The following is a 15617-nucleotide window of genomic DNA, read 5'->3' on the forward strand; positions in this document are numbered from 1 at the left end:
ATGCCAACATTAGCATTCTTACCTTTCTTTTTTTTTAAGAGACAGGGTCTCATTCTGTTGCCCAGGCTGGGGTGCAGTGGTGCAGTCACAGCTCACTGCAGACTTGACCTCCCAGGCTCAAAGGATACTATCACCCCACCTTCCCAAGTAGTTGGGACTACCCATATGCACCACCACATCCAACGAATTTATTTATTTATTTTTGTAGAGACAGGGTATTGCTATGATGCCTTGCCTGGTCTTGAACTCTTGGGCTAGAGTGATCCTCCCACCTTAGCCTCCCAAGTAGCTGGGACTGCAGATGCATGCCACAACACTTGTAGTCTTATTTTCTTAATGGGAAAGAGGGTCTGAGAGAAGGGATGCTATGTGCCCCAACACACTTGCTAGCAGACAGGATGGGTTTCACTTGTAGCATGCTGCCTTCTCCCTGGGAAAGCAAGGTGTGCATGCTGGGATCAGATGACAAAAGCAAAGTCATCTCCAGTTCATGGGCTGTCTGCAAAGAAGGGAGACATTAAACTCCCAAAAGCAGCAGGCAGTCCCCACCAGGAAGAGACATGCTTGTGAAAATCAAGGGAGGTCTAAGGTGTGAGAATAACTTTAGCCCAGGAGGTTGAGGCTACTGTGGGCTGCTACACTCCAGCCTGGGTGACAGAGACCTTGTCTCAAAAAATAAAAATTCAAGGGTGCTAGTTGTGGAGGCTCATGCCTGTAATCCCAGCACTTTGGGATGCTAAAGTGGGAGGATTGCTTGAGCCCAGGAGCTTAAGATCCATCTGGACAATATGGCAAGTCCCCATCTCTACAAAAAAAAAAAAAAAATTAAAGTAGCTAGGTGTGGTGGCATGCATCTGTAGTCCCAGCTACTAGGGAGATTGAGGCAAGAGGATTGCTTGAGCCCAGGAGGTGGAGACTGCAGAGAGCCATGATGTCACCACTGCACTCCAGCCTGGGTGACAGAGCAAGACCCTACATCAAAAAAAAAAAAAAGCAGAAAATGTCAAGGGAGATGATTACATAGTGCCTGGAACACTGTAGAGTCTCCAAAAAGTGAACCTTTTCTGTCCATCAGCTTCCTCTTCTCCCCAACATGAAATTCCATATATAAAGTTGAAAAGAAAAGGAGAGAGAGAAAAAAAGAGGGAGAATCTTTTTAAAAGGTAGTAATGTTGATGGCATTGTGGTTGTTTAAAAAATAAAAAAAAAAACTTGGGGGAAATACAGACAAAGCCTTAAGGCATTACTTCCAAAAAGCTGAAAATGCTTTACTTAGAATCGTGACCTCGATTTCCCTGTTGGAAAAGTGTGTGGTTAAGTCCGGGTGTGGTGGCTCACGCCTGTAATCCCAGCACTTTGGTAAGCAGAGCCAAGCGGATCACTTGAAGTCATGAGTTTGAGACCAGCCTGACCAATATGGTAAAACCCCATCACTACTAAAAGTTTAAAAATTAGCTAGGGGCCGGGCACGGTGGCTCACGCTTGTAATTCCAGCACTTTGGGAGGCCGAGGCGGGCTGATCACGAGGTCAGGAGATCGAGACCACGGTGAAACCCCGTCTCTACTAAAAATACAAAAAAATTAGCCGGGCGTGGTGGCGGGCTCCTGTAGTCCCAGCTACTCTGACAGGCTGAGGCAGGAGAATGGTGTGAACCTGGGAGGCAGGGCTTTCAGTGAGCCGAGATCGTGCCACTGCACTCCAGCCTGGGCGACAGAGCGAGACTCCGTCTCAAAAAAAAAAAATAATTAGCTGGGTATGGTGGCACGCACCTGTGTTCCCAGCTACTTGGGAGGCTGAGGCAGGAGAATGACTTGAACTAAAAAGGTGGTCATTGCAGTGAGCCGAGATTGTGCCATTGCACTCCAGCCTGGGTGATAGAGTGACACTTCATCTCAAACAACAACAACAATAAAAACAAGAAAAGGTCTGTGGTTAGAAGCTTCTTGGTAAGCCCAGGGTGAGAAAGCAGAACCAAGTGATGTTTCTGTCTATGTCATGGGTTCCTTCTACCTGTTTCTCCAATTGGCCTCCCTGTGGTCCTTTACTATGATGGATCCAGTCCAAAGCCAGGTCTGGGGCCACCATCATCATCATATTTGTTTCATCCACTCCAATATTCCTGTGTTGAAAGCCTAATCCCTAAGGTGACGGTATTAGGAGGCAGGACTTTTAGGAGGTGAGGAAGTCATGAGGGTGGAGCCTCATGAATGGGATCAGTGGCCTTATAAAATGGACCCCAGACAGCTCTATTGCTTCTTCCACTATATGAGGACACAGGGAGATGGCATCGTGTATTTATTAGGAAGCTGGTCCCCACCAGACACTGAATCTACCATACCATCATATTTAACTTCCAGCCTAGATGATTGATTTTAAAGCAATTCATTTTATGTTATAGTGAATTTCACTTTAATGCAAAAAAAAAAATAAAGAAGAAGCCGGGCTTTGTGCCTCGAGACTGTAATTTGATCACTGTGCATGGAAAGAGATGGAGGTGGATGCCACAGGTGGCCAGGTCTTGCAAAGCTTGGTAGACTTTTTTTTTTTTGAAACCGAGTCTCACTCTGCCACTCAGGCTGGAGTGCAGTGGTGTGATCTTGGCTCACTGCAACCTCCGCCTCATGGGTTCAAATGATTCTCCTGCCTCAGCGTCCTGACTAGCTGGGATTATAGGTATGCATCATCATGCCTGGCTAGTTTTTGTATTTTTAGTTGAATTGGGATTTCACCATGTTGGTTAGTTTGGTCTCGAATGCCCGACCTCAGGTAATCTACACCCGTCAGCCTCCCAAAATGCTGGGATTCCAGGCATGAGCCACCACTCCTGGCCCTGTTTTGTTTGTTTGTTTTTGTTTGTTTTTGAGATAGAGTATCACTCTGTCACCCAGGGAAACAACAGATGCTGGAGAGGATGTGGAGAAATAGGAATACTTTTACACTGTTTGTTAGAGTGTAAATTAGTTCAACCACCGTGGAAGACAATGTGGTGATTCCTGAAGGATCTAGAATTAGAAACACCATTTGACCCAGCAATTCCATTACTGGGTATAAATTATTCTACTATAAAGACACATGCACATGTATGTTTATTGTGGCACTGTTCACAATAGCAAAGACTTTAAACCAACCCAAATACTCATCAATGATAGACAGGATAAAGAAAATGTGGCACATATACAGCATGGAATACTATGCAGCCCTATAAAAGCATGAGTTTATGTCCTTTGCAGGGACATGGATGAAGCTGAAAACTATCATTCTCAGCAAACTAACACAAGAACAGAAAACCAAACAGTGCATATTCTCACTGATATGTGGGAGTTGAACAATGAGAACACATGGACACAGGGAGGAGAATATCACACACCAGGGCCTGTCAGGGACTGGGGGCTTCAGGAGGGTAGCATTAGGAGAAATACCTAATGTAGATGATGGGTTGATGGGTGCAGCAAACCACCATAGCATATGTGTACCTATGTAAGAAAACTGCATGTTCTGCACATTTACCACAGAACTTAAAGTATAATTTAAAAAAACCCTGAGGGCTGCTGGTTGCTCATTTTAATGGTTATTTCTTGATTGCATAGCAAGCAAGGATTACATTACTCATGCTCCCCTTTTTAGACCATGTAGAGTAACTTCCTGATGTTGCTGTTGCATTTGTAAACTGTCATGGCACTGTTGAAAGTGTAGCAGTGAGGACATGACCAGAGGTCACTCTTGTCACCATCTTGGTTTTCATGAGTTTTAGCTTCTTTACTGTAACCTGTTGTATCAGCAAGGTGTTTATGACCTGCATCTTGTGCTGACCTCCTATCTTATCCTGTGACTTAGAATGCCTAACCTCCTGGGAATGCAGTCCCTCATGTCTCAGCTTCATTTTACACAGCCTCTCTTCAAGATGGAGTTGCTGCGGTTCAAATGCCACTGGCAGAGCTACCTTATGCTTGGAGACAATATCATAGGGAATTCTTCTTCAAAGATTGCAAAATCCACCTTGGATGAGATTCCAAAAATCAAAAGGGTATTGAGAAAACAGCTTGTCTAGAATTTGCTCCTCATGGGCTGTTGATTCCATTTACAATGGCACCTTAAGAAAAAACAGGTGGGACATGGTGTCTCACATCTGTAATCCAGTGCTTTGGGAGGTCACAGAGGGAGGACCATTTGAGACTAGGAGTTCTATATTAGCCTAGGACAACATAGTGAGACCCTGTCTTTAAAAAATAAAAAAGAAAGTTAGCCATATATGGTGGTGCATAACTGTAGTCCCAGCTATTCAGGAGGCTGAGGTAGGAGGATCATTTGAGCTCAGGGGTTGGAGGCTACAATGAGCTATCATGGCACTGCTGCACTCTAGCCTTGGTGACAGAACAAGATCCTCAGAGAAAGGAAAAGAGAAAAAGTAAAGGAAATAAAAATTAGAAAGAAGGAAAACAGAAGAAAAAAATAAAAATAATAATTTATATAGAAAAAAATTCCTCAGTGACTCAAAATATTCCCTGGACGCTTGAATAAAAATACTTATTAGACATGATTTTATTTATTAAGGCTTTTCTTTAGTTTTCTTCCTTAAACAGTTTAGTATTTTCTTTTAAGAACAGATTCCTGCTGATAAATTTCACTGATCTTTGGGCTGGCCACTGTGGTTCAATACCTGTAATCCCAGCACTTTGGGAGGTCGAAATGGGAGTATTGCCTGAGGCCAGGAGTTACAGACTAGCCTGGGCAACATGGTGAAACTCTGTCTCTACAAACATACGAACAAACACCAACAACAATTAGCTGGGCATGGTGGCATGTGCGTATAGTCCCAGCAACTTGAGAGGCTAAGATGGGAGGATTACTTGAGCCTAGGAGGTCAAGACTGAAGTGAGCTATGATTGCACCATTGTACTCCAGCATGGATGACAGAGTGAGACCATGAAAGAAAAGAAATAAAAGGAAAAAAGAAAAGAGAAAGAAGAAGGAAAAGAAAAGAGAAGAAACAAGTAAAAGAAAAAAATACATAGAAAAAAATCAGTAACAACTCAAAATATTTTCTGGATAGTTGAATAGAAATGGTTGTTGTTGGACGTGATTTTGTTGGTTAAGTCTTCTGTTCAGTTTATCCCTAAACAGTTTAGTATTTTATCTTGAGAATAGATTCTTGTTTATCAGTTTCATTAGTCTTGCAAAGAAACAGCCTTGGGTTTCCTTGATGTGTTGAGTTCTTGTTTTCAGTTCCATTGCATTTTGCTCTGGTTTTTCTTTCATTTATTTTTCTTTTTTTGTGCTAGTTTTAGGTTTCTAAGTGTTGTGTTTTAATACAGATTCTGAGCTGGTGCTATGGCTGTCACAAGCCAGAGGGTCCTAGAAGAAATAGAATTGTAACTAAGGAAAACTGTTAGGAAACCTCATCCTTTCTGACCTTGAAACGTCTTCAGAGCAGCACCATGGTGCACTGCCTAATTTTGGTGCTTCGTAGTCTGATGTGTTCATAGCTTGTGACTATTAGGCTCTGATTGAGGTCTGCTTTTTTAAAGTTTTTCTTACCCAGCTGGTGCTGTTTTAGCTCAAGCTTCCTCCTCTGTGTAATCAACAGCCCTAATCACCTCTTTGCCCTAAAAGCCACAGAAATGAGTGCAGAGAAAATAGTCAGCTGCCACCTGCTACAGGAGTGTGTCCTTAAATATGACGCATTTCAGGACAGCTGTGTGAGTTCCAGGAGCTTATCTTCCTTCACAGGGGAAAACAAAAATAAAAACGAAGGTTGTATAGAGAGAATTCTCAATTGAGTGCCATCTGGAGTTTAGTGTTTCTGGTATCATTTAGAACTTTAGAAGTTGTGGGATGGTGGGTGAATGTGTGGTCTGCGATGGAGATTCTCCACCTTTCTATGAGTGAAAACCTGGCCAGGTGTGATGGCTTATACCTGTAATCCCAGTCCTTTGGGAGTCTGAAGCAGCTGGATCACTTGAGGTAAGGATTTCAAGACCAGCCTGTCCAATGTGGCAAAACTCTGTCTCTACTAAAAATAGAAAAATGAGATGGGTGTGGTGGGGGGTTCCTGTGATCCCAGGTACTTGGGAGGCTGAGGCAGGAGAATCTCTTGATCTCAAGAGGTGGAAGTTGCAGTGATCTGAGATCCCAGCCTGGGTGAGAGGACAATATCCTGTCTCCGCAAAAAAAACAAACAAAAAAAAAACAAAACAAAACAAAAAAAACTTTGAAAGTTATGGTGGATGAGTATGTGGTCTGGGATAGAGATTCTCCACCTCTCTAAAAGTGAAAACATGGCTGGGCATGGTGGCTCATGCCTGTAATCACAGCACTAGCACTTTGGGAGGCTGAGGCAGGCAGATCACTTGAGGTTAAGGAGTTTGAAACCAGCCTGGCCAATATGCTGAAACACTATCCCTACTAAAAATAAAAATAAAAATAATCAGCTGGGAGTAGTGCCGGGCATCTGTAATCCCAGCATCTTGGGAGGCTGAGGGAGAAGAATCACTTGAACCTGGAGGTAGCATTTGCAGTGAGCCGAGATTGTGTCACTTCACATGCCACTGCATTCTAGCCTGGGTGACAGCAAAACTCTGTCTCACAAAAAATAACAAACCACACATACACAAAAGACCACAAAGACAAAAACAAAACAACAACAACAAAACCAAAACAAAAGTGAAAGTCTACTTCTTTTGCTTGACATGGTGGCTCATACCTGTAATCTCAGCACTTTGGGAGGCTGAGGTGGGAGAATTACCCTCACATCTCAAGATCCAGTAGGTCAAGACTAGTTTCAGCAGCATAGCAAGATCCTGTCTCTATGAAAAGTTAAAAAAATAGCTGGGTATGTTCTCATGTGCCACTAATCCCAGCACTTTGAGAGATGGAGGCTGGAGGTTTTCTTGGGCTAGGAATTACAGACCAGCCTGGGCAACATAGCAAGACCCCATGTCTCTCTCTAAAAAATGAAAAGAGTTGCTTTTTTGAATGTAGTGAGTGAGTTCTTTTCATGGCATGCTTTGCATTTCTTCCAGTGTCTGTGCTTCTGTGATATGCCTGCATATACTGTAGTCACTAGAAAATACGTAGTTATGTGCACAGTCATATAGACTCAAACATTTTTGGCTGATTTCATGACCGCACTTAAAGCCTCTGGATACACTCTAATTCTTTGGATTTTAGTAAATGTTCAGGTGAAACTAAATGGCTGGCCCATCCACCTGCTCAGGAAAGAATGGCCACATTGTATGGGAAAGGAATCCTCTGTTCCCAAACTGGCTGCCTGGTATTCTTGTTGACTGAGAAGAATAGAAGTGCCCCCAGGTAGACCTGTGTGTGCTCCAAAATGCAATTTTGTCACTCATTCCCTTGGGATGCCCTTGTCCCAGAAACCACGTTCTGTGTGACTTTAGGATGGGGTTCCCAGACTGTGTAAAGAAAACGTGATGATTCATGGCTGTGTGAATTTGCTCACGTCTGTCATCCCAGAACTTTGGGAGATGGAGGAAGCAGGATTTCTTGAGCCTGGGAGGTCGACACCAACCTAAGCAACACAGTAAGAACCTGTCTCTACAAAAAAATACAAAAATTAGCTGGTGCCTGCAATCCCAACATTTTGGGAGGCAGAGGCAGGTGTATCACATGACCAACATGGAGAAACCCCATCTCTACAAAAAATACAAAAATTAGCCAGGAGTGGTGGTGCCTGTAATCCCAGCTACTCAGGAGGCTGAGGCATGAGAATCACCGAGGCATAATTGCACCACTGCATTCTAGCCTGGGTGTGATAGAGTGAGACTCCGTCAAAAAAAAAAAAAAAAAACCTCAGCCAGGCATGGTGGTGAAGCACCTGTCATTGTAGCTAGTTGGGAGTCTGAGGCAAGAGGATCACCTGAGCCTGGTAGTTAGAGGCTGCAGTGAGCCATAATCACACCATTTTACTCCAGTCTAGGCAACAGAGAGTGAGACCTCATCTTAAAAATGAAAAAAATGGACATTATGATTAATGAAAACAAACTGCCTAGTGATAAGGAAAGTAAGAAGTAGCATTATTCTCAGGTTAGTGACCCAGCAGACAAAGGATTAACTGAGAGTATGCAGGAAGCAGATCTTCAATTTAATAGCAGGATAGTGAAGATAGAGCAAGTGGCTTTTTATTTTCAAATTTTTTTAAAATGGTGTTGCTTTGTCATTCATGCTGGAATTCAGTGACATAATCATGGCTTACTGCAGCCTTTCAACTCTTAGGCTCAAGCAAGTCTCCTACCTCAGCCTCTGGAGTAGATGGGACTACAGGCACCCACCACCATGCCTACTTAATTCTTCGTACTTTGATTGGAGATGGGAGTTTTTCCATGTTCCCCCAGCTGGTCTCAGACTTCTGGCCTCAAACTGTCCTCCCACCTCAGCCTTTCAAAGTGTTGCTCATCATGCCCAGTGAGCAAGTAGCTTTTATTTCTTTTTTTTTCTTTTTTGAGACGGAATCTTCCTCTGTCACCCAGGTTGGATTGCACTGGTGCAATCTCGGCTCACTGCATCCTCCACCGCCTGAACTCAAGGGATTCCCTCGCCTGAGTAGTTAGTATTACAGGCAGGCACCACCATGCCTGGCTAGCAAGTGACATTTTAATTTAATTCAATTCAATTCAATTCAATTCAATTCAATTCAATTCAATTCAATTCAATTCAATTTATTTTTTTGAGCAAATGGCTTTAATCAAGATACTTTAGGAATTTAAACTTTGTGTTTTTGCCTATTCTGTTTTTATTTTTTTACTGGCATAGAACTACACTCCCCAAATGGCTGGCTCATTATTTTCCTTAGAAACAGGTCATCAGCATATGCTGACCTGCTGCAGTCAGCTTGTAGGAAAAGGCTCATTTGGTGAATAACATGTTCTCTTGCCCACCTAGGGCAAATTTTAGGCATGGGAGTTAGAAGATGGACTTATTTGGTCTTTTATTCTTGATAGATATGGCTTGGATTCCACATTCCTTTTAGGAATTGGTTGGCTTGCGTCCTGCGAGGGTGAAGGAAGGATTCCTTTTGTTTGTTTGTTTTTTTTTTCTTGAGACAGGGTCTCCCTCTGTCACCCAGGCTGGAGTGCAGTAGTGCAGTCATAGCTCACTGCAGCTCCATCTCTTGGACTCAAGCAGTCCTCCCATCTCAGCCTCCTGAGTAGCTGGGACCACTGGTGCACACCAGCATACCCGGATAATTTTTAAATTTTTGTAGAGCTGGGTCTTGCTTTATTTTTTGGGCTGGTCTCAAACTCCTGGACTGAAAATATCCTCCTACAAACTTAGGTCTCCCAAAGTGGAAAAAGTAAATGCCTCATTGTTTTGAAATAATTCATCTAGGCTGCGTGTGTTGGCTTACACCTGTAATCTCAGCACTTTGGGAGGCTGAGGTGGATAGATCATCTGAAGTCAGGAGTTCAAGACCAGCCTGGCCAACACAATGAAACAGCATCTCCAGCATTTTTGGAGGCTGAAGCAAGTGGATCATTTGAGGTCTGGAGTTTGAGATCAGCCTGACTAACACGGCAAAACTCCATCTCTACTAAAAATACAAAACTATCTGGGTGGTAGTGGCACGTGCCTGTAATCCCAGCTACTTGGGAGTCTGAGGCATGAGAATCCCTTGAACCTGGGAGGTGATGGTTGCAGTGAGCCCAGATTGCTCCACTGCATTCCAGCCTGGGCAACAGAATGACACTATGTCTCAAAACAACAACAACAAAAAACAAAACAAAACCAAAGACACATTTTGGATATATCAGAACTTGGAATAAAGGAGCTGAGTTGGGAGTGCGAAGTCCTCATCCATTTGCCTGTGGCAGGAGATTTTGCTCCCAGCCCCCACTTACTGGCATGAGAGTCTTGATTCTGCAAGGTGAGGCTGTGCTATTTAGCCCACAGGTCCTCCTGAATGTCTATATTCAGAGCTACACAGAATAGAAAGAAGAAATAAATGCCAGCTCTGTTTTTATGAAGCTTGCTTTTTGTCATTGTTGCTGAGAGAGGGTCTTGCTGTGATGCTCATGATGGAGTGCAATGGTGTAATCAAGGCACTCACTGCAGCCTCTACCTTCTGGGTTCAAGCTATCCTCCTTCCTCACCCACCCAAGTAGCTGGTTCCACAGGTGTACATCACATGCTTGCCTAATTTCTAAATTTTTTGTAGAGACAGGGTTTTGCCATGTTTCCCTGGCTGGTCTTGAACTCCCGGGCTCCAGCAATTCACTGGCCTTGGCTTCCCAAAGTGTTGGGACTACAGTTGTGCACCACTGAGCTTGGTTTCACTTTTTTTTTTCTTTTTGCAAAAATTCATTTTAACATATCTTGGGGGAGGTGGGTCAGTGTTATTAAGGTGTACATACAACAAAATCACCCACTTTAAATGTACACTGGGAGGAGTCCTTGCAAAATAGATAGTGTTGGGTAACAATCACCACATAGGATATTTGTGAAGCCGACATTTTCATTTTTAATGCTTACAGATGCATTCATTTATTATGTTTATTATTCTGTGTGATAAGCTTTCTGTGTGTGATTTCACTTAAATCCAGAGGGGTAAGATTATGGTCCCTATTTTTATTAATAGATGAATTTTAGAGGCTGGGCACAGTGGCTCACTACTGTAATCCAAGCAGTTTGGGAGTCCAAGGCGGGTGGACCATGAGGTCAGGAGTTCAAGACCAGCCTGGCCAAGATGGTGAATCCTTGTCTGTACTAAAAATACAAAAAAATTAGCTGGGTGTGGTGGTGGGCACCTGTAATCCCAGATACTTGGGAGGCTGAGGCAGAGCATTACATGAACCTGGGAGGCAGAGGTTGCAGTGTGCCAAGATTGCACCACTGCACTCCAGCCTGGGAAACAGAAAAAGACTCCATCTCCAAAAAAAAAAAAAAAAAAAAAAAAGATGAATTTTAGAGAGACTAGAGGGTCTTTCAAGATCATGCAGCTTTTAATCATGATGGCATGATGTTTCTTGATGAGATTCAGTAGTGAGATGGCTGAGGAAGGAAAAAAAGTAGGAAAGAGAGAAAGAAAGAAGGAGGGAAGGAAGAAAGTGGGAGAAAGGAAGGAAAGAGACAGAAGGAAGGGAGAAATGAGGAGCAAAGAAGAGGAAGGAAGGAAGAAGGGAGAAAGGAATGAAAAAATGGAAAGAAGGAATGAAAGAAAGAAAGGAAGGGAAGAGATGAAAGAAGAAGGAAAGGCCTGAAAAATGGAGGGAAGGAAGGAAGAAAGAAGGAAGATGAGACAAAGGAAGAAAAAGAAAGGAAGCAAAGAGTTAGAATAGACTTTTGCTTTTCTCTTGAGACAGGGTCTGGCTCTCTTGCCCAGACTGGAGTGCAGAGGCATGATCTCGGCTCACTGCAACCTCTGCTTCCCTGGCTCAGGTGATCCTCCTGCCTTAGCCTCCTGGTAGTTGGGATTAACAGGGGCATGCTGCCACACCTGGCTAATTTAGTAAAGATTGGATTCCACCATCTTCCCCAGGCTGGTCTTGAGCTCCTGAACTCAGGTTATCTGCCCACCTTGGCCTCCCAAAGTGCTGAGATTACAGATGTGAGCCACTGTGACCAGCTGAGGACAGACGTTACATTTCTTAAAAAGAAACATTTATCCTAGGGGAAGTTGTAGTCTCTGTTCTCATCAGATAAAGGGCTGTTTTCAAGCCACTCTGTTTTCCCATACAGCTGTCCAAATATGGTGTGTGCAGGTGAGAAGGGTGGAGTATTGTCAGCCAGGTCTTCGGGGCCCTGAGAAAGGTTCTGTGGGTGAGGCTGGGGCTTGTTTCTTCAGGAGTGCTGCCTTTTCCAGGGTAAAAGGATTCCTGCCTGTTTCAGGCTTAGAATACTCACACGTGGTGTTCACAGATGACCCTGTAGAGTGGCGTGGGCCCTAACTGGGCTGTTTCTAAGCTGTTTAATCATCAGTCTGCTATTGGGACATGATAGCTAGGCAGAAACACGGGATATTACTTTCACGCTCTGGGTGAAAACAAATGAGAAGGACGAAGCTGATGTTTTTTATTGATGATTTATATGCACATGGAAAAAAAAAGTCATCTTAACAGAGCAGATCTTCCAACTCCCCCAGTGCCTCAAAGTTTCCCTGTCCAGGTTGGTTTATTCCCAGGAAGGATTCAACATGGAAAGTGTCTGTACAAGAATTATTTTAGTCCATGTATTGTGGCTCACACCTGCAATCCCAACACTTTGGGAGGCTAAGGCACTAGGATTGCTTGAGACAAGGAGTTGGAGGCTGGCTTGGGAAACATAGCAAGACCCCATCTCTATAAAACATTTAAAAGATTAGCTGAGTGTGATGGCTTGCTCCTGTGGTCCCAGCTACTCAGGAGACAGACAAGCTGTTTGGAGAAAGAAAGAAAAAAAAAGCAGGCTTGGTGTGGTGGCTCACGCCTGTAATCTGAGCACTTTGGGAGGCTGAAGTAGGTGGATCACATGAGGTCAGCAGTTTGAGACAAACCTGGGAAACATGGTGGAACCCCATCTTTGCTAAAAATACAAAAATTAGCTGGCTGTGGTGGCACAAACTTGTAATCCCAGCTACTTGGGAGGCTGAGGCTGGAGGACTGCTTGAAGCCAGGAGGCAGAGTTTGCAGTGAGATGTGATAGCATCACTATACTTCAGTTTGAACCACAGAGCGAGACTCCATCTCACAAAATGATGATGATAATAATAATAATAGAAGGAAGAGGAGGAAGAGGAAGAGGAGGAGAAGAAAGAAGGAAAAAGAAGAAGAAACAGAGATGAGGACACAGAAACACACAGAGGATGACCTTGTGAGGACACAAGAAGAATATAGCAGCGACAAGTCAAAGAGAGAGACCTCAGGATAAATTCTTCTTATGCCTGAATCTTGGACTGCCAGCCTCCAGGACTGAGGGAGAATAAAGTTCTCTTTAAGTTCCTCAGTTTGTCTTGTTATTACAATAGTACTAGCAAAGTACTTCATTTACATAGAACTCTGCCAGAATTAATGAGCCCTGAAACTCTTTCCCAGGAAATAGAGTGTAATTTATAGGTACCATTTTACATTTATTTATAGCTGCTAGATCAGTTATTTATAGCTATTAGATTTTTTTCAACAGAGTAGTGAATATTGCAGAAACTGTATTCGATGACAGCTTATGTCAGATCTTTATGCACCTCAGAATATTTGCACTGATTAAGAGAAAGAACCAACACTTCATAAGTGGAAAGATTGAGAACTAGAAAATAATCTCTCCCTGTGACCACTCCTACTAAGTTCTTGGTTAACCACCTTGTTTCTGTTTTTGTTTTTCTTTTTTGATGAAAATGTGTTTCCTATATCAGTAGAGATTATGAAGGGATTGATGTACAAATTATTAAAATATCAGCCATTAGTTTTCCTTTTTTTTTTTTTTTTAGGCAGAATTTTGCTGTATTGCCCAGACTGGAGTGCAATTGTGCTACCATAGCTAACTGCAGCCTCGACCTCCCAGGCTCAGGCAATCCTCCCACCTCAACTTTTATCTCCCTATGTTTTCCAGGATGATTGTGAACTCCTGTACTCAAGTGATACCTCCATGTTGGCCTCCCAAAGTGCTGGGATTGCAGGCATGAGCCACCCTGCCCAGCCTAGTTTCCATTTCAAACTTGGTTTTTCATCTTGGCTCATTTGAAGACTTCTGTCTACTCTCATGTTTTTGGTGGCTCTGCACTGTGCACATTCCTCAGTGACCAGCCTCAGAAGGCTCAAACATGTCTTGGCTGGCTTTCAGGAACAGAAATTAGTAGTAGCTCCTTAGACCCTCTTTTTCCTGGGATGTTGTTTGCTGAGGTCTGCACAGTTCAGACCACCCGAGGAGCCTATCTTAGTTTCCCAGAGACAGTGGAATTATGCATTTGACTCTGAACTCTCAACGTTGCTAGGGAATGTCCTTGGTTGAATTTGTATCCCCTGGGCATATAGGCTTCTGTAACGGAAGCCACAAACTGGGTGCCTTAAAATAACAGAAGGTAATTTTCTCACAATCCTGTAGACCATAAATCTAAAGTGCAGGTGTGGGCAGGCCTGTGTTCCCTCTGGAGGCTCTAGGAGAAAATCTTTCCTGCCTCCTGCAGCTCTTTGTGGCTCCAGATGTCCCTGGGCTTGTGGCTGCATCACTCAGTCTCTGCCTCTGTCTCCACATGGCTTTCCTCTGTGTCTGTGTCTCCTCTTCTGTCTCTTAGAAGGACACCTGTGATTGTATTTAGGATCCACCCCAATCTTGGATAACCTCACCTTGAGATCCTTAATTACATCTACAAAGACCCTTTTTCCAAATGAGTTCTCATTGACAGGTTCTGGGAGTCATGTGTGGACATATCTTTCTGGAAGACCATAACTCAGTCCACTGCAGTTGTATTAGTTCCTTCTGGAGGCTCTATGGGAGTCTCCTTTGTGCTTCTCCCAGGTCCTGGGGTCCCCAGGCATCCCTGGGCTTGTTGCCACATTGTTCTAGTCTCTGTCTCCGTCTCCATGTTGCCTTCTCCTCTGTGTCTGTGTCTCCTAATTAATTCCTCATTCATATTGGACCTCCTCCAGGATGACCTCATCTTAAGGTTTAACTTTTCTTTTTTTTAATTTTCAGTTTTTTAAAAAGTAGAGATTGAGTCTTGCTATGTTTCCCAGGCTGGTCATGAACTCCTGTGCTGGGATTACAGGTGTGAGCCACTGTGCCCAGCCTTTGTTTATTTTAATCACATCTGCCAATACCCTATTTCCAAATAAGGTCCCATTCGCAGGAACCAAGTATTAGCATATCAACCTATCTTTTCCAGGGTACCAAATTCAGCCCACACAAAGTGGAGAAAGGGGAGATTGTCTGTATTTCGGTGATCTGTGGAAGGCTGGACTAGCTGTGGGTTGTTTCTTTTACAGCAGAGAAGTTGAACTGGGCTCAGACAGATGGTGTTAACTGTTAGTGTCCGAGCACCCGTGAATCTGCTCCTGGGAACTTGCTGAAGGAAGATGTGGTCCTTCCTCTCCCATCACCCTCCTAACCCCATCCTGCATACCTATGAACCCCAAAGGAAAGTCTTCAGATGGTTGGTTGGTTTTCCTTTCTGTGACCATGTGGAATTCCATGCCACAGTCCCTGTGTTTATTCCATACAGAACTCCTGAAGCATTTTGAGTGGTAGCAAAATTTTAAAATGTAACCAAAATAAATTTAAGTTCATTTTTCTCCTCTTTCTGGGAAACTCTTTAGTATGAATGGGCTTCACGTGGGTAAACACGGTGGCCTGCTTTCTTCTCTTCTGCTGGCACCTCCTTCCTTCCATCCAAAGTCACATACAAGAGGGAATTTAGGCTTGTTGGGCTTGAGGAAAAGGGGAAGAAGACATCTCTTTTCACAGTGAGAAACCTGTTTTCGACTCCTTTCTTGTACCTCACTTTGCACGTTTAAAAAACTTATTTTTCTTTTATTTTTAAGATTTTTCAACCAAGAGAGATACTTTATTTATTTATTTATTTATTTATTTATTTTGAGACAAAATTTCCCTCTTTTGCCCAGGTTGCAGTGTAGTGGCGAGAACTCAGCTGTCTGCAAACTCTGCCTCCTGAGTTGAAGAGATTCTTGTGTCTCAG

The sequence above is a fragment of the Symphalangus syndactylus genome, chromosome Y (assembly GCF_028878055.3).
Source record: "Symphalangus syndactylus isolate Jambi chromosome Y, NHGRI_mSymSyn1-v2.1_pri, whole genome shotgun sequence".
Taxonomy (NCBI): domain Eukaryota; kingdom Metazoa; phylum Chordata; class Mammalia; order Primates; family Hylobatidae; genus Symphalangus; species Symphalangus syndactylus.